The 26,729-nt window shown below is 39.4% G+C and overlaps 1 protein-coding gene across 1 annotated transcript in view; it reads left to right on the top strand.

Annotated features, from left to right (window-relative positions):
- Tmem178b (transmembrane protein 178B) overlaps positions 1-26,729 on the top strand; it is a 349,770-nt gene that overhangs the window by 22,258 nt on the left and 300,783 nt on the right. The gene's annotated exons all lie outside the window — the stretch shown is intronic.

Below are 26,729 nucleotides of genomic sequence, written 5' to 3'. Positions count from 1 at the left end.
TAGAAGAAAAAGTAGGCCCAAATCTCCATCATGTGGGATTAGGCCCTGACTTCCTTAATAAGACTCCTATAGTGCAAAAATTAAAATAAAGAATCAATAGGGCTGGGGATGTGGCTCAAGCGGTAGCGCGCTCGCCTGGCATGCGTGCGGCCCGGGTTCGATCCTCAGCACCACATACAAACAAAGATGTTGTGTCCGCCGAGAACTAAAAAATAAATATTAAAAAAAATTCTCTCTCTCTCTCTCTCTCTCTCTCTCTCTCTCTCTCTCTCCCTCCCTCTCTCACTCTATCTTTAAAAAAAAAAAAAAAGAATCAATAAATGGGATGGATTCAAACTAAAAATCTTCCTTTCAGCAAAAGAAACAATCAGTGAGGTGGATAGAGAGCCTACAATTTGGGAACAAATTTTTACCACATGCACATCAGATAGAGCACTAATCATGAGGATATATAAAGAACTCAAAAATGTGAACACCAAAAAACCAAATAACCCAATCAATAAAGGAACTGAACAGACACTTCTCAGAAGAAGATATACAATCAACCAACAAATATATGAAAAAAATGTTCAACACCTCTAGCAATTAGAGAAATGCAAATCAAAACTACTCTAAGATTTCATCTCACTCTAGTTAGAATGGCAGCTATTAAGAATACAAACAACAATAAGTGTTAACATTTTATTGTTACCTTTATTATACTGTCTTCCAACCCTTATCACCCTTGGCATGTATGAAACTTCTATTAATAGAACGTATCTATAGATTGGTTATTTTTTCTTAAATAACTGTTCATTTCTTTCATCTGAGCTTGCCAAAGTTTTCTATTCATGTTTCCAAAAGACCAGCATGCTACAAGTTTTCTTACCAGCAGTGTGAATCCTTATGACTTTTTCCTGTCAGAAAACTTCCTCCAGTTTATTACCTTTTTTTTTTTTAATATTTATTTTTTAGTTTTCAGCAGACACAACATCTTTGTTGGTATGTGGTGCTGAGGATCGAACCCGGGCCGCACGCATGCCAGGCGAGCACGCTACCACTTGAGCCACATCCCCAGCTCCTTATTACCTTTTTTACCACTTACTTATACTCACTTAAAGTTAGAGTCTGTGCCACTTGAAACTTTTATTTGGAACATTTCTCTAATATTGGTAGGAAAATGTTCTTGGAATCCTGATCACTCACACCAGATTAAATACAGAAGTACTCTCTGAAAGGGCTTAGAGTTTTAAATCCAAGGTTTATCAGGCTTGTAAGAACACAATTTTTAGAAAGTATTTTTTTTTTAGTTCTGTAAATGATGTCATTGGTGTTTTGATGGAAATTGCATTGAATGTGTAAATCTCTTTGTATAGTATGGAAACTTTAATAATATTCATTTTTTCTGATCTGTGAACATGAAGGTCTTTCCATTTTTGTGTGACTTCTCCAATTTCTTTCATAAATATTTTGTAATTTTCATTTTTGGAGGTCTTTCACTTCCTTGGCTCAAACTAATTCCTAGGTATTTTATTTTTTCAAAGTTCTCATGGAAGCACAAAAGATTCTCAGTAGCCAAAGCAATCTTGAACAGAAAGAACAAATTGAAAACATCACAATACTTGGTCTCAAGACATACTTTCAGAGTCATAGTAACCAAAACAGTATGGCATTGTCATAAAAATAGACACACAGACAAATGCACTAAAATAGAGAGCTCAGACATAAACCCACAAATCTACAGCCAACTGATTCTTGACCAAGGCACCAGAAACATACATTAGAGAAATAATGTATAAATGTATTAAGAAATGGTGATGGGAAAACTGGATATCCATATGCAGAAGATTGACACTTGACCCCTAGCTTTCACCCTCTACAAAAATTAATCAAAATGGATCAAAGATCAAAATATAAGCCCTGAAACTATTAGCAGAAAACAGATAGAACCTAAAACAAAAGTCGATAAGTGGGATCATGCCAAGCTCAAAAGCCTCTGCACAGTAAAGGAAACGACAGAGTGAAGAGACAATCTATAGAATTGGAGAAAATGTTTGCCAATTAACAAAGGATCTAAAAAAACTCACAACAAGTAACCTAACTAGAAAATGGGCAAATTATCTGATAGACACTTCACAAAAGAAGAAATATAACAAATATATGAAAAAATTCAATATTATTATCAAAATTACAAATGAGATGCTGTCTTACCCTAGTTAGAATGACTTATAAAAAATGCTAGGGAAAATATGGAGAAAAATGAACTCTCACACACTAGTGGTGGGAATGTAAATTACTACAGTCATTATGGAAAACAGTATAGAGGCTCTTAAAAAAATTAAAAATATGGATCTACCATATGATCCAGCAGTCCCACTCCTGGGTATATTTCCCAAAGAAATGAAATCAGCATACCAAAAAGATAACCTGCTTTTCCATGTTTTTTTTTTTGTGGCACTATGAACAATAGCTAAAACTTAAAATCAACCTAGAATAAAGAGCATGTGGTATATATACATAATGAAATAATACCCAGTCATAAAGAAGAATGAAATCCTGTCATTTTTAGCAAAATGATGCAACTGGGGACATTATGTTAAGTGATAAAAGCCAGACAAAGAAAGACAGGTGCCATACGTTCTCTTTTATATTTGGAAGCTAAAAAACAGTCGACCTGAATATAGAATAGTGATTAGTAGAGGTTGGAATGTGGGGGCAGGGTAGATAAAAGGGTATTGGGTTTGATCAATATGTGCTGTATGCAGGTGTTCAATATCACACTGAGCATCATTAATATGTACAATTGATACATGTTAATAAAAATGAAGATGTTAAAATATTTTCAGCATCACTGCATTTTAAAACATTTATGTATAAAGTGGTTGGTCTAGGATACTGTTTTCAATATCATCTTGTAGAGTATGAGTAATTAAGAATGTAAACACTGGAGTTACTGCTTTCAAACTTCAGCATCACTGTTTACTCTCTGTGTAACTTTGAGCAAATTACTTAGATGCCTCAGTTTCTTTATCTGTAAAACACAAATTGTATTTGTACTCTACCTTATATTTGTTGTGATAGTTGAATGAATTAGAACAGTCACTGATGCATGGTAAGTATAGACTGATACTATCACAATCTTTAAAATTCACAAGAAAATAGACTGGAGAGAACAGAACAATTTATATATAGGTCTCTGTATTAGATAGTTGCCAAAATGTTTTCTGTTGCTAGCAGTGTTTTGTGGGTAAGCATGAAAGTGTCCAATTGTAATTTCTTTCTTCTTTTTCCTCCTTTTCCTCCTCTTCCTCTTTCTTCCTCCTCCCCCTCTTCCTCCTCCTCCTCCTTCTCCACCCCCACCCCTCTATTTTTTGAGCCTGGTGCATGCTAGGCTCTACCACTGACCTATGTCCACATTCCTAGTTGTAACAGCTTTTGAGATTTGGGACTTCACCTTTTAGAAGTTTGTTTTTTGAATAATCTGTTTTAGGCCTGTCTTGGCTAACTTTATTTACAAAAATCAAATGAAACCAAAAATAAACAAAAAATCTCTTCCCCCTCTCCCCCAAGTAAAACTCTTGTGACTTTGCTAAGCCAGTTTGAGCATCCATCATCATCATCACCCATGGCAAAACTGCATCGAGGGACAGCTGTGAAGTTTGTCTTTGGAGATCCCATCCTCTTGTACCAGAATCTTTTCTTCTTTTGATAAAATCACTTTCTTGTGAATTGGAACACTTTTCTGTCTTCCTTCCAAACACAGTCCTTCATCTCTAAAAAGAATCTGAGCAGATCCTTTACTTTCAATTATAAATAACCAATGAGGCTCAACGCCTGTCCCTTCCCGGGAGTTCTTGCTTCAGATATGGAGATTAAGATTTAAGGTAAAGTAATACATTTATGTTGTGAATGTTTAACTATTAGGTTGGATGAGTATTTTGTGGCCACACATTTCTTTCTAATATTATAAATAGCTACCTTTTTTACTTTCTTACATGACTGGCTCTGATTAAGGGTTTACACATTAATTAGTTCTGAATTGAATTGTCAATTTGCTAAATGGACTTTAAATGTAGCTAGCAATTTATTGTTATAGAACTTAGACTGAGTTCTCTCAAAGAGGGATGCAGATTAGAATAAAGCGCCATACCTAGTAATGTTCTGATCTCTTGATTGAACACAGGGGCTTGAGTTGTACCATTGTAGAACTTTAATAAATCACAGTTCCATATGTATCTACTGAATTAATGTGTTATGGTCCTTAATCACAGGTTTGGTGACATTTAATTGAAAGATCACTGTGCTGGGTTGAGTCAAAGCATTGACTCCTACTCCCAGATCTGCTTTGGAGCTTCTGTCTGTAAGATGGAAATGGTATCTTTTAATTTGGGCTGCAATCAAAATCACCTGGGCAGCTTGAGGATATACAGATTCGCAGACCTCCATATTACTTTTTTTTTTTTTTTGTACCAGGGATTGAACTCAGGGGCACTTGACCACTGAGCCACATCCCAATCCCTATTTTGTATTTTATTTAAAGACAGGGTCTCACTGAGTTCTTAGTGCCTTGTTTTTGCTAAGACTAGCTTTGAACTCATGATCCTCCTGTCTCAGCCTCCTGAGTTGCTGGGATTACAGGTATGCACCACTTCACCTGGCTCTATTTTACTTCTTTAAGAGAAAATAACTTAATTAGTGCATTTTAATTAAACAGAATATTAGCTTTCATTGTGGCATATTTGTATGTGCAATAATATACTTTGATCATATGCTCTGCCTTCATTACCATTCCTTTATCTTTTCTCTAACTCCCTCTTATTCTCGTCTTCTCTAATAGTCTCCCTGTTACTTTTTTTTAAACATTTATTTTTTGGTTGTAGGTGTACACAATACATTTATTTTATTTTTATGTGGTGCAAGGATTGAACCCAGTGCTTCATGCATGCTAGATGAGCACTCTACCTCTGAGCCACAACCCCAGCCAGCCCTCCCTGTTACTTTTATAGAGTCTCTGGCCCCACATAGATCCCAAATATGAGAGAAAGCTCATAATACTTGTCTTCTTGAGTCTGAATTATTTTACTTAACTCTGGTTCCACCCATTTTTATGCAAATGGCATGAATCTGTTCTTCTTTGTGGCTGAATATACTCCACTCTGCATATACACCACACTTCCTTTATCCATTTACCCATTAATGAGTGTCTAGACTGACTTCATAACTTGGCTGTTGTGAAGTGTGCCACAATAAACATGGCTATACAGGTATCTCTATAGTGTGCTAAATTTAATTCCTTTAGGATATACTCATATGGTAGTTCTTTTTTTATTTTATTTTTTTTGGAGGAACTTTCATACTGATTTTCATAGTGGCTGTACTAATTTACATTTCCACCAATAGTGTATAAAGCTTCATTTTCCCCCTTATCATTGCCAGCATTTACTGTTCAAAAAAATCAGCTTCTAATTCAGTGTGCAAGTAAGCTGTCACTGTGACAAGATATCTGAGATAAACAACTCTTAAGAAGGGAAGGTTTACTTTGGCCCATGGTTTCAGAGGTTTCAGCTTATGGATGGTTGGTTGACCACGCTGCTTCTATGCCTGTGGGGAAGTAGCACATCACCATGGAGTACATAGTGAAGGAAGTGACTCATATCATGATGGCTGGGAAGCAAAGGGATATACAGGAAGGGGCCAGGGTCTAAATATTCCTTCTAAGTACACAACCCTAATGACCTAACTTCCCTCCACCAGGTCCTACCCTTCAAGGTTCTACCATCTCCCAGGAGAACCACAGTCTAGGGACAAACTCTCAAATACATGGGCCTTTGGGGGACATTCAGTATTTAAACTATAGCATTTAGGGCTTAATTAAGTCAGAAGTTCTATAAAAGGCCATATTGGGAATTACTGGATAGATCCATATTTAAGTTCCTTTGGGACTTTTCATTGAGTGGGCATTTTCTCCCTGCAAGTTCTCATTCTGTGCTCTGTATAAGCATAAACACTGTCACATTTTATTTCTCCTTGGGAAGTATGAGAGATGCTAGCATTTTCTATAACCAGCTTGGCAGAGAGAGCAGAATGGCTTTTGTGGAGAGAGACAGGACAACTGATTAGCTTCCTGGATATTCCTGATTCAATCTGGCTCCCTTGTCAAATGTGGTTGTGTTATTTTAATTAACATAAATTTACAGAAAGTTTCAAAATACTTATATTATTACATAAGACCCAAAAGCATGTTCAACCAAATAGAAGTTACTTTTAGATTCTCAAGCTCTTCTACAGATATAAATGAGGTTTGACTGTGTTGTACACATGCATATCTATGTACAGTGTGTGACAATAAGCTGATTTTGTGTAGCTCATAAACTAATTCTAAAAATGATCTCAGAATTCCAAATGTGTTTTGAGTTGTGGAAGAATTATGTAGACCTCAAATGTAAATCATTGCCTGTCTATGAGGACCACTCAGCTGAATGTACACGTTTTTGTTGTTTGTTCAAACAAATAGATGCCCTATGTGGAGTCTACTTAGTAGGCTATGTATTTTGACTTAGGTACTTTCAAAGCTCTTACTATATTTCACAAATCTTTGAAGAAGAGAAAAATTAATTTCTAAAAGCTTGATTTGAATGTTTTTCTAAATTTTGAAAATAACCTTTTGAGGTACATCCTCTGAAACATTAGCTAAGTCACCAAATTCCAAGCCTATCACCTACGAATCTGGGAAAAAATGTTTTGGCTCTTTCGAACCTATTTTGGATTTGGCAAAAGTTACTCTAAATCTGTTGCTTGTTGACTAGCTTTGATTAATTAATTAATGAACTACAACAAAAATGTTTCATGTAGTCTTTCTGCTTTTTTTTCTTTAATCTTTAAAACCTAGAATAATAGATTTTTTTTTTTTTTACCTCTTTCTGACATTTTGCCTGTGTTTTTCTGGTGAAAGTTGATTTCTTCAGCCCCAGACCTCACTACTGGTTGAAGAGCCTTAGTTGGAATGGTTGAAGGGATTAATTTTATTTTCTCTGGTACAGGTGAAGATGGCACTGAAGCTTGCGTAATGGGATGTTGGCTACTCTGTAAGGGTTCTGCTGGCTTGGAAGCTGCCATATTGGTATTAGTTTTAGAGACAAGCATGTCTTATGCTGCCTTAGAGCTTCCCTCTATTTTGATTGGTGACAGCAGCTGGAAAGACTGATCGATATCAGCTATAAATCTATGAATAAAAATATATGTAGTGTGTTCTATACAACCAACTCCATTAGGTATCAAATATTTTTGTTGTGGAAGAGTTTAGTTTTAATGGCTGTATTATTAGAAATCACATTTCCAGTGTGCAGTGAGCTGAAACCCTGTTCTTGCTGAATTAGCCATTGTAAAACCAATCTGAATCCAGAGGTCTACTAGGTCCTTGTCATTACGCCCTATTTTTCTTCTTCAAGTTCCTGGAGGGTGCGTGTGTGTTTGTGTGTGTGTGTGTACATACATATATGTGTGCTGTGCTTACTTATGTGTATGAGTACATTTTTTTTCCTAGAAGGTGTGATTGGGATGTTTGAGGTGAGAATCAGTGAAAAAGAGGGAGGGCCTTGGAAGAGTAATTGCTACTTAATGGGAGAACTAAAGCACTGTAAAGAGGTTAGCAACCCTTTTTTATTGCCTGCAATGCAGAGATTTTGTAATTAGTAGTTTCATTAGAGAGTGTGAATGACTATTAAATGGTTCAGCCAAACAAAGCATTTATTGTATTGGAAAATTTACTGTAATCAGATAGAAAAAGTACTGTTTTTGTGAATCATTTGTCAGGTTGGGAAAGCGCTTGCCTATCTGGAATGCTTCTCTCATTAAAAGGGGTTTTTACTCATAGGCTTTAAATGTCTGGGCCACGGATGCTCTGCTGGAGGCCTTGTTTGCCTGAGTCTGTAGGGCCTGTCTGCTGCCTGGGGTTCCCTTGCCTACTATGCAGGGTGTATTTTATTCCATTGACAGGGGTTGGTGTTCAACACATTTCTTGGGAGTTGGGACAGTTGTGTTTGGCAGTGGTGCTGCCTGTTACAGATTTAGTTTTGTGAGCTCTCCTACACTGCTGCTATAAGGCCAACAGAAACGTGATAGTTTCTAAGCATATGCAAGTTTCTTGGCATAGAAAATGCTTATGGGGCTTTGCCCACACACCAACTGTCTCTGTTTAGGAGTAGCTGTCCCTATTTTTTAACCATATTCACACTTTGTCGATCCAGAGGGGTACAGTGTATTTTAATCAAGCCCTAAGGCAGCTTTGTAACTGGTTAATTATAACCTTCTCTTATATTTGCACAATGCTTTTAAGGCTTAAGAGCATTTTCATTTATCACAGTTGCCTTGATTTCCCAAGCTTCCTGTGAGGTGAGCAGGGTCAGAGAGATGACACTATTTTACAGAGGAAAAGGTTGACATTTACAGGATTAAATCCAGTGCATTCAGTTAAGTGGCTGAGGTGGGTAGAATCAGGTCTCTGGAGTCACCACCTGTAACTCTCTCCATGGCCGCTGCCACCCTTACTGCTGCCCAAGGCCTGTGTTGATGAGGGCACTTAGATCCAGGAACCCAAAGAAACCCAGAGTAGCATTTCTTGTTATTGGTGGGTTTTCTCTACTGTATATCTATCATTTTCCCACTGCCTTGTTTTCTTTCAAACATGGACATAGATATAGATATAAAGAGATATAGAGAGAAAGATTGTTCCCCAACTCCCTCTTTTCTTCTGAGGTCTTCAAAAGGCAGAGGTCAGTTTAGACCTGCCAAATCACAGCTGTGCTGTAGGCTGTGGGGCAGGAAGAGAGGAACAGTTGCTTATGGACATTGATTATCAGCCTGAGTTGAGATTATAAAGCATTAAAACCAGCAGGATTTATGGCTTGCATTTTCTCTGATCAGAAGTTAAAATCCATTCCTTTCAGAATCACAATTATAAGGTTAACCTTTTTCAGTTTGCACCCTTTCTTTCACTTTGCCTCTATTGAGCATGTATTGTTCTACTCTATAACCTATTGATCTTTGTATCTGTCTTACCTGATAATGAGTTCTTTGAAGGTAGGGACCATATCTCATATGTTTGTTTATTCCCATTTCTATCACCCTGCCTGGCACAGAATAGGTACTCAGTAAGTGCAGGTTGACTGAACGACTTTTTAACACTGGGATTGGAAGGAGGACTAGGACTATTTTTTGGATTCCACGTCACTTTAGGGAATAAAATTTGACCTGGAAGAAACCTGAATTTATACAATAATGAGGTGCATTATTTGAATTTGTACCATGTAATATGTTTTCCCATCTTTTTAATAACAGCATTGCTGACACATTTTCTTTGAAGATTTATTGGCCGATTTTACTAACACTGTATTAGAGCTAGGATTATGGATTTTCTCTGGTAAACCCTTATCTTTGCAAAGAAAACAGAGTTGATTGGATTCAGGATCCTTTCAGGAACCAATTCTTCCGCATAATCACTGTTGAAAAAAACACTTCTTCACTTGGGGCAACTTAGTTTTATTTAGCAGAATAGAAACTACTTTCTTTCTTTGCCACTTACTCCCTGACACATGCAATCAAAAACACGTTCATGCATTTTTAAAGAGCTCTGGCTACCAGTGTTTTAGTTAATCTGATGTAGGTCAGAAATTTTACTGGTTCTGAATGTGAAACAAACAGGATTTGCTTTTCTGGTCCTCCTGAGATGCAGAAGCTGCATCTTGGGCAGCTGACAAAGCCTTTGCTTTATTTACCTGGAGGCTTGGGGTGTGGGCTGTGGGGGCTCCTGCTGGAGGGGCCAAGGGGCCTGTTTTCAACCTGTAATTCATGCATAGTGATCTGTGGAAACTAGTGTGGGCTCTTGGGGGAGCCCTGGAAAGCCTTCTGTCAGCAAGAGAGGTGAGATTCTTTCCCAGATGGCAAGGATACATTAGTGGGTCCAAGGCAGAACTAACTTATCTATAACAAAGTCAGAGTTCTTTTTTTGGGGGGGGTCTAAAAATTCAATCAGAGTTTCAGGATTTTATTCTCCCTCTGTCTGCTGTTCTGTGTCTGCCTGATGAGCATTGTCATCAACAACCTTCACTCCTTTCCAATCCCAATTCATTTGGAGGACTAGAAGTCTAAGATCAAAGTGTCCACAGGGTTGGTTTCTTCCAAGGCCCTTCTCCGTGGCTTATAGATGACTGTCTCTCCCACTGTCTTCACATGGCCACCCTTCTGTACCTGTGTCTCAATCTCCTTTTCTCACAAAGATACCAGACACACTGTATCAGGGCCCCATTTTATGACTTCATTTTAATTTAATTAACTCTGTAAAGGTTCTATTTCTAAATACAGCTGCATTCTGAAGCACCAGAGTTAGGATGTCAACATAAGAGTTTTGAGGGACACCATCCAGCCCATAAAATGGGCTGAAAGTCTGAACTGTTCATGGATTTAAGAACATTTCCAAGGAGAGAGAGTCAGAGGTTTGACTTAAACCCACCAATAGCAAAGAATTAATCCTAACCTCAATGTAGCCTTTCCTCTAAAAGTTAAGGCATGATGGATGGAACAGGGAGGGAGAAAAGAGGGCCAAAAGTAGGAATCAGTACGAGGGAGGAAGGGCTAGCTGGCTAAACTATAATTCTCAAGTTCAACCTCCCTCCACTTTAAGATTCTATCTAAAAGATAGAACATTTCTTTCTTTTTTTATATGTAGTTACAAGTGGAAATGCACATTAATATCGTTTTCATTAAAATACTTTTCTCTCTAATTTCTCTCATCATTTGTAATGACTTCTTCCAAGTTAGAAATGCTAAGGATGTTATAAAAAACATAAAACATAAAACGTCTAAATAGTTTTTGAACAAAGTGTTTGGTCATTAGAAGACTATGAAAGCAAAGTCAGAAATTTACATAGAGTTCACTTAATTCAGTATGTTTTAATAAAACCTTCAAGAAAGATTAGTTAGGGTCAGTTAAAGATTGTGAGATAGGTGAGTTTGATATTTATGCTTCAGTTTGGCTTTGCATTTTTCATTATTCATAATTATTGTTTGGTAGTTCAAAAATGTCCAGTGAGTCTCAAACTGGGGTTCTCATGCCTTTCTAGGGAGTGTGTGATTCCCAGAGCAAATATGGAACCCTTTTCTGACTTGCATAGTTTACTGTATGATTGTTTGGGAAGTTGATGAATTGAGTAGTTAAATAATTTGTGATTATTTTATTTATTTATTTTTATTAGCGCTTTATAGCTGAACATAGTAGTTGGATTCATTCTGACAAACTCATAAATGCATGGAATTTGATTTCATTTCATGCCCCCCCCCCTTTTCCTCCCCATTTCCCTCCTATCTTCCATCCCCTTTCCCAGTCTCCTTTCTCTACTCTGCTGGACTTTCTTTCACTCATCTATTAATTTATATTTGATTGGTTCTTTCTACCTATGCATAAAGGTGAAGTTCCCTGTTGTGTATTTATATATGCACATAATATGCAGTGCAGTCCTTTACCCATCCCTTCACTCTGCCTCTTGATCTCTTATATTACTGGTCTTCCCTTTATCTTTATAATATTATTTCTGTATTAAAATCAATAGCTATATTTAAAATTTTTTAGATGGACACAATACCTTAATTTACTTTTATGTGGTGCTGAGGATCAAACCCAGTGCTTCACACGAGCTAGGCAAGTGCTCTACCACTGATCTACAACCCCAACCCAATAAATAGCTATATTATAGAGAGGAATGAAAACTGTATATAACTTTTAAAGCTAAAACATGATTATTTAAATAAAGTTAGGGTTTGGTGTGCTATATACCCACTCCTCATTTGCCCTGAGTATACATTCACAATCATTTAATCTTTGGAGCTTAAGGGATTATAGGAAAGTTTTAGAAGCACTCATACTCTCTCAGAGATATTAGGTATTTGGAAGCCTTCTTTCTGCATTGGGCTACTTTCCAAAGTAGCAACCAGATAATTTGATAAACACATTTGTGTAAATGTGCTAATAAATACCAGCCTGTTAATGGGAACACAGTAGTCCTTTCCCACCATTCCCATTTTTACTCCTGGAAACACTGTGCACCTTTTAATTGTGACTTTTTATGATGACATTACTGCCTCTTATTGAACGTGTTCCCTCAGCACGTATTTATTGGATACTTACAATGTGCCAGGCAGTGTTCTAGGTATCTGAAATGCTTGTTACCTAGAATAAACAAAATCCCTCCCTGAGTTAAGTTCTAACATGTTCTAACAGGGAAATGGTAATCAGAATATGTGAATAATGTATCGCATCTAAAGCTGATGGGTGTTTCAGGAAAAAAAAGAGCAAGGTAAGGGACATACGGAGTGTGAAGTTGGGACACTGGCTTTGCAATTTCAAATAGGCTGGATGGGAAGATGTCACAGAGAAGATGACATTGAAGGAAACAAAGGATTAAAAAATATAGATTTCTGGGGAAAGATCAGGAAGAGTGTGAGAACAGCCTATCCAAAATATTTAAAGCTGATTGTGCCTGGCCTATTTGAGAAATAGTTGGGAGGGCTGTAGAATGGAGAGGAGTAAGTGGGGCCGGAGAAGGAGCAGGTTATGTTCCTACAGGGCCATTGTAAAGCCTTTGGCTTTGACTTTGAGATGGGAAGCCATTGGAGCATTTTGAGAAGACCAGTAATATAATCTGCTTTCTGTTTTTTAAAGGATCATTATGGTAGTTGTGTTGACAGCAGATAGTAGGGGTAAAGGTAGGTCACTGCTTTGGTAGTGGAGGAAGGAGAAGTGGTTTGACTCTGGAGATATTTAAAAGGCAGTGTGAACAGAATTTACTGATGGATGTGGAGAATGTGAGAGAAAGAAGGGACTCAGGGAAGGAGCCACAGTTTTGCTTGACCACAAATGAAATTGCCATCAACCACAATGGGGACCACGATGGTCAGAGCAAGCTTTGAGGAGATAAAGGGTTTGATTTTAGGCATGTTAAGCTGAAGATGTTTGCTGTACCATAAGAGTAGGTCCTTGGATATATGTGCCCACAGTTATGTAGAGTGAATTTGGCCTAGAGATAGAAATTTGAGAGTTTTTAGCACAGATGGTATTTAAAGCTGCAATTAGAGAAGATTGTCAAGGGAGTAGATGAGAGAAGATTAAAGGCCAATGATTGAGGATTGGGGTCCTACAACACAAAGGGTCCTGGAGAAGAAAATGAACAGCAAAGCAGACTAAGAAGGATGGATTATGTGCTAGATTTTATGGTGTTCTGTAATCGAGTGAGGAGAGGGTTTCTTGGGGAGGGGAGAAGTGGTCTGGGTCAGATATCACTTGTGGAGTGAATGAGGACTGATATTTGACCATTGGATGTGGCAATTTGGAGATTACTGCTGGCAGTGGTGGTAGAGGAATAAAAGCCTGATGGAGTAGGCTTGTGGGGGATGGAAGGAGAAATATTGGCAACAGTGAATGGAGAGAACTCTTCAAAGGCAATTGTTATACAGGTGGTAGAAAAATGGAGCCTTAGTTGGAATCATACAGGTATCTAGGAGAGGGATTTTCAGAGATGGGAGAACTAATACCATGTTTAGTGATAATGGGAATGGTCCAATAGAACAGGGGAATTTTCTGATGTGATAGAAAGGGAGAATTCTTAGCATGGTATCATTGCATACGCATAGGGCACGGGATCTGGTGCATAAGTGTGCATTAGGCAGGTGTATGGGAGGTCTGTCTGTAGGAGAGAAGGCATACTGTGTGTAGACTCGGGTTAGTAGGTAGGTAGATGTAGCTGAAGTTTGTAAATTCTGTCAACTGCATCAATTCTTGGTGATATAGGATAGAAGATCATCACCCCAGAGAGAGGATGGGTACACAGGTAATGGTGGGCTGAAGAGAAAGGAAGAAGTGTGAAATAATTGTCTAGGTGCATGAGCAAGTGAGTGGACTTGGACTTACAATATCCTTGTGGGAAAGCTTTAGGGCTGATTTAAAGACTTGTGGTACTAAATTGAACATGAGACTAGTTTGGCTGATTGTGTATTTTTCTTTAGCAGTGTTCTAATGCATGGACAAATGCTTGCAGAAGGCAGAGAGTTGGAGTTAACCAGTAATTTGCTAGAATAGAGTATGAAGAGTGAAAGAGAGGCACAGGAATAGATTGGTATGGTGATTGGCAGTGGACTCTAGGCTGGGATATGTGGAATGAAGGTGATGGGATCAATGGATTGCAAATCTTGGAGGGATCCAAGGACTGATGGAGATGCACCAGTGGAGGAAGCAAGTTAACTGGAAACTCATGAAGTGGTGGACAGTGTGCCATAGAAAACTGTGATTATGGAGGAGTTACAGTCATTGGTGAGACAAGGCTTTTGAATTCTTAGCTAATCCCTTATTCTCAGTTTTCAAAGGCCTGCATTCCTTTCTTCAGTACACTTAATTCAGTTTGTAATTACACATTAGTTAGTGTGACTGTTTCCTTCAATAGCTTGTAAGTATCACAAGGGCAGAGACAGTGTCTTTTCTCGTCATCATTAATACCCCCGTGTCTAGGACAGTGCCTGGCAATGAGCAGAAGCTTGATGAGTAATTGTGGAATGAAAAGTAAGCCACATGCTGATTGTGTTTAATTTGAAAGGAACCTGTGGTGGGAAATGGGGTAGACACTGTTCACCTGGGTGCTGTGGTTTTTGATGTCATCAACACAGGAATCAAAAATTGATTCTTTGGCAAAAATCTCACACATGCTAGGCAAGTGCTCAACTACTGAGCTACAATCCCAGGCCCTTTACAGCAAAAATCAAGTGGGATTTTATGCAGTTTCTCATCTACTCATTAAAAGACAGAATTGTATATATTTTTAAAAGTTGATTTTATGAGAATAAGAAGGAACAGGTAGGAAAAACAGTGGTTGGATTTTAGGAGTTTATTTCCTTAATCATTTTATTTAAAATAACATCTTTTAATTTTGTGTATGGTTCTCTCTGTTCCTTTGTTCTTTCAACAGTTTTACAAATAACCATTATGTAATCAGATACTATGTAGCTATGGGTTTCAGTGTAGTGAGACAAAGCCCCTGTCCTCAAGGCTTACAGATTATAATAACTGATTGGAAAAATAATTCTTTTGATAAATAAGCAGTAGAAATTAAAGCACACAACTTGGAATATATAGTAGCATCACAATTTGGGAAGAACAAAGAAGTATTGATTTGAATTGTAGTGCTTCCACCTGAGGCACCATACCTGACGTGTAAAGCCAACATTTTGAGAGTCAATAAACATACACTCAAAGCTAACGTACAAAGGATCTGAAGAAGAGAGGTAGTAGTTAGGATATCAATGCTTATTCCTCTAAATACGTCTTCTCCCTTTTTTCTCTTTCTTTCCCCATCAAGGAAATGCCTGGTGCGCAGTAGGGAATAAATGTTCACTGTCTGAGTAAATAATTTACCCGAATTCCAGAGAATAATAAATTTCCCCATATACATTGAAGTAGACGTAGACCTGGACTGAATGTATGTCCTCACCTGAAAATTTATATGTTGAAGCCCTAATCCCCAGTGTGGGTGAGAAGTAATAAAGATTAAATGAGGTCATAAGGTGGGGCCCTCATCTGATAAGATTAGTGCCCTTATGAAAAGAGTTACCAGAGAGCTTACCCTCTTGCTCTTCAGACACACTGAGGAAAGGGAGATGAGGACCTAGTAAGAAGGCATCCACCTACAAGCCAGAGAGAGAGAAGCTTCCAGAAAGGAAATCCTGCTGGAACCTTCTTTTTTCTTTCTTTCTGTTTTTTACTAGGGCATTAGAGTTATACATAGTAGTTGGGTTCATTCGGACAAAATCATACATACATGGAATTGGATTTCATTTTAGGATCCCCACTTCCCCTCCCCTGTTCTCTTCCTCTACTCTGCTGGGCTACCTTTTGTTCATCTACTTATTTATTGATTTTTGATTGGTTCTTTTTACTTGTACATAAATGTGAAATTTCCCCTGGTAGATTTATGTATCCTGCTGGAACCTTGATCCTAGACTTTCTAGTCTGTAGAGCTGTGAGAAAATATCCGTGGTTTAATCCGCAGAGAGCCGACGAATGCAGGCACTGGGAAACTTGTCTATAACTTAAAGAATGTATCATCTGCTAACCTCTGTTTATCTAATGTGCTAATTTTCCACTTGTGTTTTAAAAGATTGCTTCAAAAATGTTGTCTTTGCTGACAGTTCATTGGCCTAGGAATTGTCCCTTAAATATGGATTGATGCTTCTTGCCTTATGAGGAGCCGGCTTGCTTAGATCAGAGAAGACAAATGTTAAAAGGCTGGAGGGATTTGCTGATGTTAATTCTAGATTAAAGAAAAATAGAGGGAGGAAGGATCAGAACTGAAAAGGCTTTCTATCTTGTCCTCAGATAAAATCGTGTGAGAACACTTTATAAAAATCCTGGGAGGAGAAGGCGCAGGACAGATCAAAGCTGCCATGAATTGTGTTTATATTTACTTTTCTATTGCCAGAAATGAGTGTTTGCTTATATCAATATTTTCATTCTGATTATACCCTCAATAAACTAAAGTCTGTGTGCTAATTTATAGAAGCAGCTGAAGTTAACAAATTTGGTGTTTCATGACAAAGCTAGAAGCATCAGTCTCTAGAGTAGAAGTATTAAGGATGCACAATTTATGAAGTCAATAAATGTTTTTCCTGCTATTTATTTATATTTGATCTTTAAATTTTGCACATATGTATGCAAAAATATACATATATTAGCACATAGGAAGAATTAATGCACATAGGCATATTTTCATAGGCTTTTTGGGTTAATTCTAATCAGGAAGATTTGTTCACCTCAAAGCAGTTTATTTTCAGAAACCACCTCACTGACTATCTTATTCCTGGGTTGTAAGTTCACCACATATTAATAGTGGCCAAAGGACCAGTAGTTCCTTCGTTTCCTGCACATTTAGTGAGGGCCTCTCTCCATCCTCTCCAAATGTGCAACTCCAGCGGGGTGAATGTGGCCAGCCACAGCACAGGGTAGGCCTTCCTTTCATTTATCAGAGAGGAGAGAATTCACCTGGATGTTCTCAAACCATGTGTCCCGTTCTGCAAATAGCCACTCACCCCCCTTGGTCAGGATGAGAAATGGCTTTTGCTAGGTGAGCGGCCAAGAAGTGTATTTCATTTATCTTACTGCTCAAGCCCCTCATGTGGGGAAGAGGAGTAAAAGGAGGTGAAATCTATTGTGACTCAGAACTTCCTTTGTCTTTTAGCCAGAGGGACATCACAAGGTCCCAGTAAATCCTTCACCAGGTATCCAAATATTAAGTGGATTCCCTTCAAGCTGCCCAACAATTCATCGGTGGTGGGAAGAGTTGGAGACGCTTTGAGAGCAGCTGAAGGATGAGAGGGAGAAATCCTGGCCCTGTGAGGCTCCAAGGTGTCTCACTAACTCCCAGACTGAAGCTTTTAACTCTAAGTGAGCTTTTTACTTCTCAAATGCTGTTCAGCAGTGGAGTTCATTTTGTTCTAATTCAGCTGTTCCAGTTGAAGTGGGAGGGGGATCTTCAGAGCCCTTGTACCTTGTCCCATCTGTCAAATCTGTTCCCTGAGATCCTGAGACTGCACACCACACAGCTTGAAACCCTTGGACTTGAACATCATCAGATTAGAAGGGTGTGGAGAGCTCAGGCCAGGACATTTCCTGGCCAATTGCAACTGCTGGGACCCTTACTTCTTCCTGTTCTTGTGTCTCTTTCTGGGAGGATACTTCCAGGTAGCCAGAGCCCACCTAGCACCCTGTGCTTCAGGAAGCCATTCCCAGTCCCCCCCTCCCTCTGAACTCATTTATTCATCTCTTTCTCTGGGGCTTCCCTTGGTGTGTACCTGGGCAGTGAGCTGAGCCACTGCCAGGCTGAAGGCAGGCTTCTTGAGGCCAGGGACCATGACACACTCATTGTTAATCTCCCCTCAGCACCTACCAAGGCTTGTTGCTTATCAGAGGGATTCAGCAAAAGTTTGCAGAATTGAATTGAGGTGACCATTTTATTTGGTCACCATTTAATTATCATTTGAGCTGTATAACCTCAGGTTTCTGAATATGGTAATTGTGCTCCCTTAGGCAGGGGGAGAAGGTTATTTAGATAATATGGTTAGTGTATGGAAGTGCTACTTAAAAATCTAAAGTCATGGTCGCATTGTCTTTCTGTTTTCACAGTTAAGGGCATTTTAGTATGGAGATCAAAGCTGTTTGTAATTGGTGTAAAGAGGAAGCCTGGAGATTTCTGGGTTTGAAGGTGGATGACCACAGCTGTTAACTGATTAGTGTGTGAAGACTCTGAGGAGGAAGGGTGGAATGAATTCCAAGCATTACTCCTTTAGGTATAGTGTGCACTAGTTGCTGAGGCATTCAGCATTTCTGTGTCATCTTTCACTCTGGCCGTTGCTGGGCAACCAGCCTTGCACAGGTGCGGCTGGATGGCACCTCCTCTCAGTTGCTCTGTCCCTCTTTCCCCTTCTGCCCCAGGGTTTCCGGGAGCTATCCTTGGGACACCCATGGACTTCCTTCATGCATGTGCTACCTGTGAAGGTCAGCAGCCTGTGTGCCAACATTTGACTCATGAGGGATAGGAGTTGACAATAAAATACAGCTTCTCTCTGTCCCTTAGGTGGATGATTCCGAGGCATATAGTATTCATTTCCTTCAAAGGTCCCAATGGGGCTGAGTCACATTCAGCCACACAGTCACCAGCTTATAAAAGCACCTTTACATTGGCTTTCTTTCTTTTTAAATTTCATCAAATTTTTATTTGTTGTTTTTAGATATACGTGACAGTAGAGTGTATTTTGACAAATTATACTTATGTGGAGTGCAACCCATTCCCATTAGGATCCCACTCTTGTGGTTGTACGTGGTGTGGAGTTTCGCTGGTCGTGTATTCATAGCTGAGCAAAGGAAAATGATTTACGCTGGCTGTCTGTCCTCTTGTGTTCTTCTCTAGGGCTTCACTCCTGATCCTGGAATTCCACCTAGACACCCTGCCCAACGGATGCTGTTTTCTCAGATTCTTCTTTGGGGGGAATCCAGGCTGTCAGGGAATAAACAAGATATTGCCTCTGTCCCCCAGAGCTTACCCTTTGATTTGAAGTGTTGTGGGCCTTTGGGCTACTGTAGAATGTGCAGTAGAGGTTAAAATGGGCGATTCATGGGTGAGGGCTGTCCAAGAAAGAAAAAGTGTGGGAGGAGCTTGTGGGCTGGGTGAGGTGCTCAGGGTCTGGAGATTTGAGTGGGCGGGGAGGGAGGACAGAGGAAGCTCCAGGGGTGTCAAGGAAGAGTGAGCAGAAGGTGGGTTGGGCACAGGGAGAATAAAGGGAAGAGTGAAAGTCATGTTTGGAGTTACCACACTGCGGAGACTCTTGAATTCCAGGACTTCATAGGATTTAGGGTTTCCCCCTAATCTGAGGAAAATTAAGAACTAATATGTGGAATTTGAAAACTTCTGGAGAATTGGCTAGGGAAGGAAGGGAAAGGGATAAGAAACCTCCAATTCATGAAAGTAGGGATCAGGTGAGTAAGCCGCCGAGTTCAGTGACCCACTCAGTTGGAAAGGTCATCAAACATCTGTTGGGAGCAATGTTCCGTGGAGAACTCAGAGAGGCCACCTTAACAAGGGGCACCCGGTTTGCAGGAAAAAGGCTTGTCCCAGTGAGGTTAAAGCAGCTTTGAAGGGAAGAAATTCATAGGGATCTCAGAGCTAAATTATTTTTATTATAATGTTATTTAAATATGTCTAAAATAAATCTAGGTGTAAACTTCTAGCAATTAAAGTTCTTATCTATCCATAAAACCAAAAGAAATTTACAACATTAAAAACAAATGAAATGACAAAACTCAATAAAACTCAAATTAACAACATTAATTTAATGTGATGGATGATGGTCTTTGCTCAAATGAAATTGCTTTTGGCAAATGAGTGTGCCCCTGGCAGCCTGAGCTTTGACTCCGAGTTCAGGGTGTCCCTGGCTGTCCGTGACTTCTTTGGCTTCTTCTCTTTGAGCCATGGAGAAACCTTTGTCTGAACAGCTGTTTGTGGCTGAATGCGTTATTTACCTATTAAAGCGCCTCTGTTCTGTTCTCATGAGCAGAGACAATGAAAACGCTGCTGTTTATGCTAACACAGCCATGGGTACAGGCAGCAGTAGATGCTGACGTTGCTCAGCAGTGGGTGGGAAGGAGGCACTGGATGGAAACTCCAAGATGGAGGTGGGAGGAAGAAAGAGGCCTGGGGAGAACCCATGGCATCTCCCAGGATGAAGAGGGTTACTGCAGTCAAGTACTTACTTAGCTGGAGAGCTGAAGCCAATTTTTTGATCATTAAGTTTCTGACTTTTTTCTGGATCAGGGGACCAGAATCCCTTGGGTGGTAAAATATTGGTGAGAAGTTACATTATTTACTATCTCTTGTACCATTTTGTGAATTATTGTATTTCAACAAACTCTGATGGAGTTTTGTTGTAAAGTTGAGTTGACAGCACTTGATCAGCACAACAGAAGCTTCCATCAGCTGCTCCGTCCTGCACCTGCCTTGGTCCCAGGTGACCAAGAGCTGATTTCTAGACCTGGGGAGGCCTCTCTCTGGCCCAGGCTGCAGTCTGCCTTCGCCCTTAAAATCAAGACCCTAGTGTGAGTGCCTGTCGAGAGCCCAGGATCCATGCTCAGGTGGCCTGGGTTTCAATCTTGTGTCTCCATTTCCTGTGCGACATTGGACTTGCTTTTAAACTCTGTGCCTCAGTCTCTTTATCTGTAGGATGGGGATATTAATCACGCCTACTTCACAGGATGAAATGTGTAATGTGTGAGAAGTGATTGGAACACCCAGCGTGTAGTAAGGGCTATGACAGAGAATTATGGTGGCAATGATGGCAGCTAACTCAGGGAAGTGTGGCTACAGGGGAAGCTCTGGGCCTGCTCTGTACAGTCTTTACAGGCTCTTCAGGAGCAATGAATGGCTGACCATTCAGAAGACTCTACAAAGAGACAGTACCCGGAAAATTCACACACACACACACACACACATAAATATATGTACACACACACACATGCACATATGCGAGTGTATATATATGTGTGCATATATATGTATGTATATATATGCATATATATATATTTATGATTAAAACCACTCATTATTTCGGACCTGGTTAATTTGCTTATTTGGACCTTGTGGTCAGAGCTTGCCTTTGCAGAGAAGAAAGGGTAATGAAGAAGTGATGTGAAGAAAATAACAGTGTAAACAAAATTAAAAGGGCTTTGTCTGAGGTACTTCAGAAAGTCTTACTTTCTGACAATATTTATTTTGCATTAAAAACAGATGTGCTGATTATCTGTTGGTCTTATCTATTTATTACAGCAGCTCCCTGAAGATGCTCTTGGGCACAGTTGGCACAGTTGGCTCTCATTTTGCCGAGTCAGACAGCCCTGTGGTAGCTTGAAGTCCTGCAAGTAGGATGGAGGGAGCTCTGGAGGGGGCCTGGGGAGGAAGGGAGCCAGGAGCTGTGAAGTTGAGCAGATTACTGCTATGGGCAGCTGGGGCTCCGTCCCTTGGGGCACTCTGGGTGGCAATGCAGAAAACTCATTGAGTTACTGTGAAGCTGACCTGGGAAGGTACTGGCTATTTATCCTCTTGTCCAATCGTTCTGCTCAGTCATTTGTTGAGGCCTGTTGTGGGTCGAGGCATTAACTGCCTGACACTTCCAGTCTGTCCTGCATGGTCCCAGTGGGCTCTGGTGGCCAGAGGGAACTCTCAGGCATAGTACTGGGAGGTGACAGACATAAGACAGACCTGTGAGGCCTGAGGAGCCCTTGGGGACATGGGCAGGGCACTGACATAGGCCTGGCATTGACGTGGGCTCCCATCCTATTCTAGACTAGAATGTTGGAGTGGGATATTATAAAATGTGTCCTCTGATGTAGATGGCTAACTACGCAGACTATCAGTCTGTCCTCTGTGCAATACTAACACCTTAGGGTGGCACTTGGAGACACTTATATGAACATACTTCTATGCAGCTGGAGGACCTATTTGCTAAATGTCTTTGGGTGGAATCCCCGTCTTCCTGTGTGGTCCAGTCTTGGGGCAGGGTGAGATGGAGGAGGGCTTGGGGAACAGAGCCAGGGTTTGGCCGTTGAAAGAGGCAGATGAGGCTCCTGGAGTGTGAGGGGTCCTCAAGTTGGGTCTCCTCTACGTGCAGCTTTCCGTGAGGCAGGGAGGCCACAGAGGGCTTGTGGCCTCTCCTTGCCTCCTGGTATTTGGAGGACTGGGGCAGGACAGGGCTCTGCTGTCACCAGGGGTAAAGGGATGATTGTGAAGATTAAATGAGCAAATGAATCTGTTTATAAAGCACTCATATCTATGTAATTTTTCTAATGGGGGAATATTTAATATTTACATTTAATAAAATGCTTTTAATAAAATGTTGCAATATAATACAGTTATGCTGCTCTCAAGATAATTGCAGGTTTTATAAAATGTTCATTCAAAGTATATATTAATGGGACTCAGTGTTAAAAATTTAGCTTTACTTCTATTAAACTTCTTAATCAAGTAAAATAGTGCTAGTAAAATACAACTAAAGGTGTCTTAAAGAAAAAAAAAAAAAAAAACATAACGTGACTTCTACTTCCCAAGCCAGCTTTTTAGAGGCAGTCTCTTTGGAGGTTTTTGGCTGTTTTCTGATATGTCATATATTTAAAAATAATAGTCATGCTGCTATTTCTTGGACAGCTTTAGATATTGCATATTAACTTTCTGACAGTTGTTTAGCCCTTATTTACCACCCTTCATCCACTTCCTTCTTATTTGCTTAGTATAATCATATCACAGTTTTTGGATAAATTCCTTGCCAGTTTTTACATTATTATGACAGTGTAAATATAATAATGTACATTATTATGACAGTGCATTTATTTATTTGCTTATTTTATTTTTTAATTGGTTTTAGTGTGTTTTAATTATACAGAACAATGGCTTTCACCCCCGAATCTTCCTTTAATCTCCCCTCCTTCCTCCTCCTGATCTCCTTCTCTCACTAATAACATTTACTTCTGAGCCAAATTATGAACTATGGTTATGTTTACTTTTAGTGCATTATTTTGTTTTTCTAGGATAGTAATTGCCTTTTAAAATTTGTGCTTAACTTTTTATGTGTCTATCTATTGCTAAACTTCCCCAAAGATTCTAGTAGATTTGTCCAATACTTTTGATACTGTTCTCCAAACACCCCAACATGTCAGCTAATCTGTAAGTTTCATTTCCCCTTTTGAGAGCCCACTCCTGCTCAAGCTGGTTTTGAAACTTAATAATCAGCTGTCAAGATTTAGGCTGTCTGTGCAGTCTTGTAATCCTAGGCTTTCATGGATCACTCTTCTGGTTAGATCCTGGTGCTATCTCATGTCTTCTTAGTTTACTTCCATTTTTTTTTTTTTTTTGGCCGTTGCACATCCTATAGTAGTCTCTTTAAAAAGGGTGTGCAATTTTGAGTCCTTGATTGCATGAAAATACTATTATTCCCTTAGTCTTGGCTAATAGTTTGATTGGGAAGAATTCTAAGTTGAAATTAATTATGTCAATTTTGAAAGCATGAATAGGTTATTTTCCGAGTAGTGACAGATGTGACATCCTTTTTTGTATGAGACCTGGTTCTTTCCCCCCTATGAACTTAGTGCTGTCAAGTTTTGAGCCTTTCCTGGCTCTGGGGTGTGCAGCTCTAACATCCCCTTTGACTTGCCAAGGTCCTAACTTCCTTTGCTCTCTTCAGTCGGGTACTGTCTTTTCTTTTTTCCTCAAAAACCTTTGAAATTTGTCATCTGTTGATGTCTCCACTCTGGCTGTCTTTGTCTTTGTGGAATGGTAGACTTTGTTCTTTCTTAATTCCTTTTCTTACTTTGGAGGAGTTCATGCGGAGAGGAGAAAAACAGGTGTTATTTGATTTGTTCTGTCCAATCAGAAAGTTTTTATTATTAGAAATAATTGAGAACAGCCTGAAAAACTTCCTGAAAAACTGGAATGTAATATAGTCCGTCTTTCACTGTAAAGGTCAAGGTCTTTCGAGTCAATAAGACTTGCTGGGTAAGAAGAGAAAGAGGCAGAATAAGGCAAAGGAAAAGAAGAAATGGAAGAATGAAGGAAGAGGGCTCAGTGGGAAAGACGGGCCTCAGAGAAGGACTTTGATTTTTTTGTTTGGTGTTGTCTTGTTTTGTGGTGTTGGGACTAAACTCAGGGCTTTTTACATGCTAGGCAAGCTCTCCACCCCTGATCTACACCCATCCATGCCCAGTGAGGGACTTTAAGTCACATATCAAGAAGGAAAAAAGGTTGAAATCCAGTTCTGTCTAACGCAGGTGGTGCAGATATTGTGAATTAGGAAATTGTTATTGATAATGGATTTTTCAATGGGCCATTATTATAGCATTTTTTTAAAAAGTGCTGTAACATATAAGAGTTCTGTGCCTTTTGGCCCCAGAGGGCCCTAAGAACACAGGGTTGTAAACAAAGCATATTGATTATGCAAAATAAATTTCACCTGTCCTAGGAAGAGTGGTTCACATTCATCAGAGGAAAAGACCAGCATCATGAAAGATGAAACACAGGGTCCAGTGCCATGTGAATGAATTGTATGGCGCCTGTGGATTAACTTTAGATATGATTACCTGAGGGTAATATATCATGATAGAAGGGAGGAAATTATGGATAAAGGCTTTTTCCTTTTTCATCTTGTCCATTACTTTTCTTATTTCTTTACTATGTTTCCTCTTTGTAAATCAGAAGGCTCTGAATGAATGATAACCATAATAGCTTGTTTGCTTGTGCTATAAAGGCAACCCATTACAGCTCGTTTGATTTCATAGCCAAACACGTTATTTCTCATCCATTTGCCGGCAGATCAAGGCAGCTGGTCAGAAAGTGGACCATCTAAACTTGGGAAGTTCTAGCTTTGGTCAGCCAGGAAAATTCCAGTCCAGTTTCAGACTCTGTTCTATGATCAACATTCTGATATCGCTCTGCTTCTTCTCCTTTAATTATTTTTATTATCATCTCTCTTTTTTAAGGTTCTTCTGAGTGTAGTGATTGCTTGTCTCACTGCCTTGGTCTGGCTGTTCTCCATCTCTTGGTGCACTATCAGGAATAGACAGAAACATAGGACTTACGACCAAATTGTGTGGAGAGAGACTTTTAGAATTAGAGAAGTCTGGGAGAACTGAGCTTTGACAGATTGGGTGTTCAGGTGACACAGAGGTCCCTCTTTCCTTATTTTATGACTAGTGTCAATGGTGTTATTTCGGTTATCCTGAAGGTTCCCCAAGGGCTGTGCTGCTGTGGGTGTCCTTCAGCAGTAGATGGAGGAGACAATGGGAGAAAAAGTGGCTCTTTCTCCTCTCATCCTGTCACATCAGCCCAGAGCTCCTGGAGTCCATGGGAAGAAGCATCACATAGAGGTTAGGGCAGCTGTTAGTGATGGTGTACCTGCCTCAGACCCTTGTCCACAATGGTGATGGCTGTGAACTCAGGCAGACTTGGTTTCTTTGACTGTGCAATGGTGGAGCTATAGGTTGCTTCTGTTCTTTGAACTAGAATATACTCTGAAGCTAGGGGCAAGTGTACATGCTAGGATTGCATACCGGTTAGTTCTTTCTTAAAGTGATATGAAGCATTCAATTTTTAAAAGTTTCAGAGAAATGAACTTCTGTCTCTGGACACTGATTAGTCTATGTGATAAAAATCACCAAACAGTAGATGCAATGAGCTTTCTTTTTTCTCCTCCTGCCCTTTAAAACTATTGATAGGCATTGTCCCCTAGACTGCAAGCTCCGCGGGGGCAGGCTCCTGTTTGCCTGGTGTTGGAGAGCTCCTCGGATCTGTCCATAGTGCTGAAAGTTGATCACCTATTACTAATCTTGTTTCCCTAGCACCTAGTGCAGTGCTAAAAAAGAAATAAATATTTGTTGAATTGAATGCCAAACATATGGCATTCTGAGTATTGCGAATGTCTGAAATTGCAACATATGCAAGGTAGGGTTATGAGTATTGTATTTTATTTTTCCCAAGGGGGGAAAATACTGTGTGAAATAAAAACCTTTCAAAGAAGATTACAAAGCTGGTTTCTTTCTCATTACTCATCACTTTCCCCTTCCCAAGAATTTCAAGTCCTTTTGTCTCACTAAACAGAATCAAAAGAGAAAATATAAAAAAAGCTTCCAGAATCACCAAGGCCACCTACCCCACTTCTTTTTTTCTGTCTTTTTTGTACTTTGGTTTGTTGGAAGTTAACCAAGGATAAAAGGGATATCTAAGGCCCCCTATCAGGATGTTAATTAGTTGTTTTTTGTACAAGGAATTAAAAAATACTTCTGAGAGAATGTCTGTGTTTGATTTAGAAGACAATCTCTCTCCTACTTTAACCCAGTTTTGATAGTTGACATTCTCAGGTGTTTCCAATTAGCTCAAGAGGTGTTGAAACATTTTGAAAAATTCTCATGGTGAAATTAATTTTAGTTTCCTTTGGTTTAAACAGACGTGCCATATATCATTTTTGGAGGAAGAAAGCTATTATAAAATCTCACAAACAATAAAAACTAAAACAAACAAATAGCAGCAACAACAAACCACTAAACAACTGTTTTCTAACTATTTGGAAGTGAAGTCCGGTGCCACCTGTCATTTGAAACTTACTGGAAAATGAAGTTGCTATTTTAA

Source organism: Marmota marmota, unplaced genomic scaffold (genome assembly GCF_001458135.2).
Source record: "Marmota marmota marmota unplaced genomic scaffold, marMar, whole genome shotgun sequence".
In the NCBI taxonomy this organism is placed as follows: Eukaryota; Metazoa; Chordata; class Mammalia; order Rodentia; family Sciuridae; genus Marmota; species Marmota marmota.
Note: the sequence above shows the minus strand (reverse complement) of the source record. Positions and strands in the feature narration are given on the sequence as shown.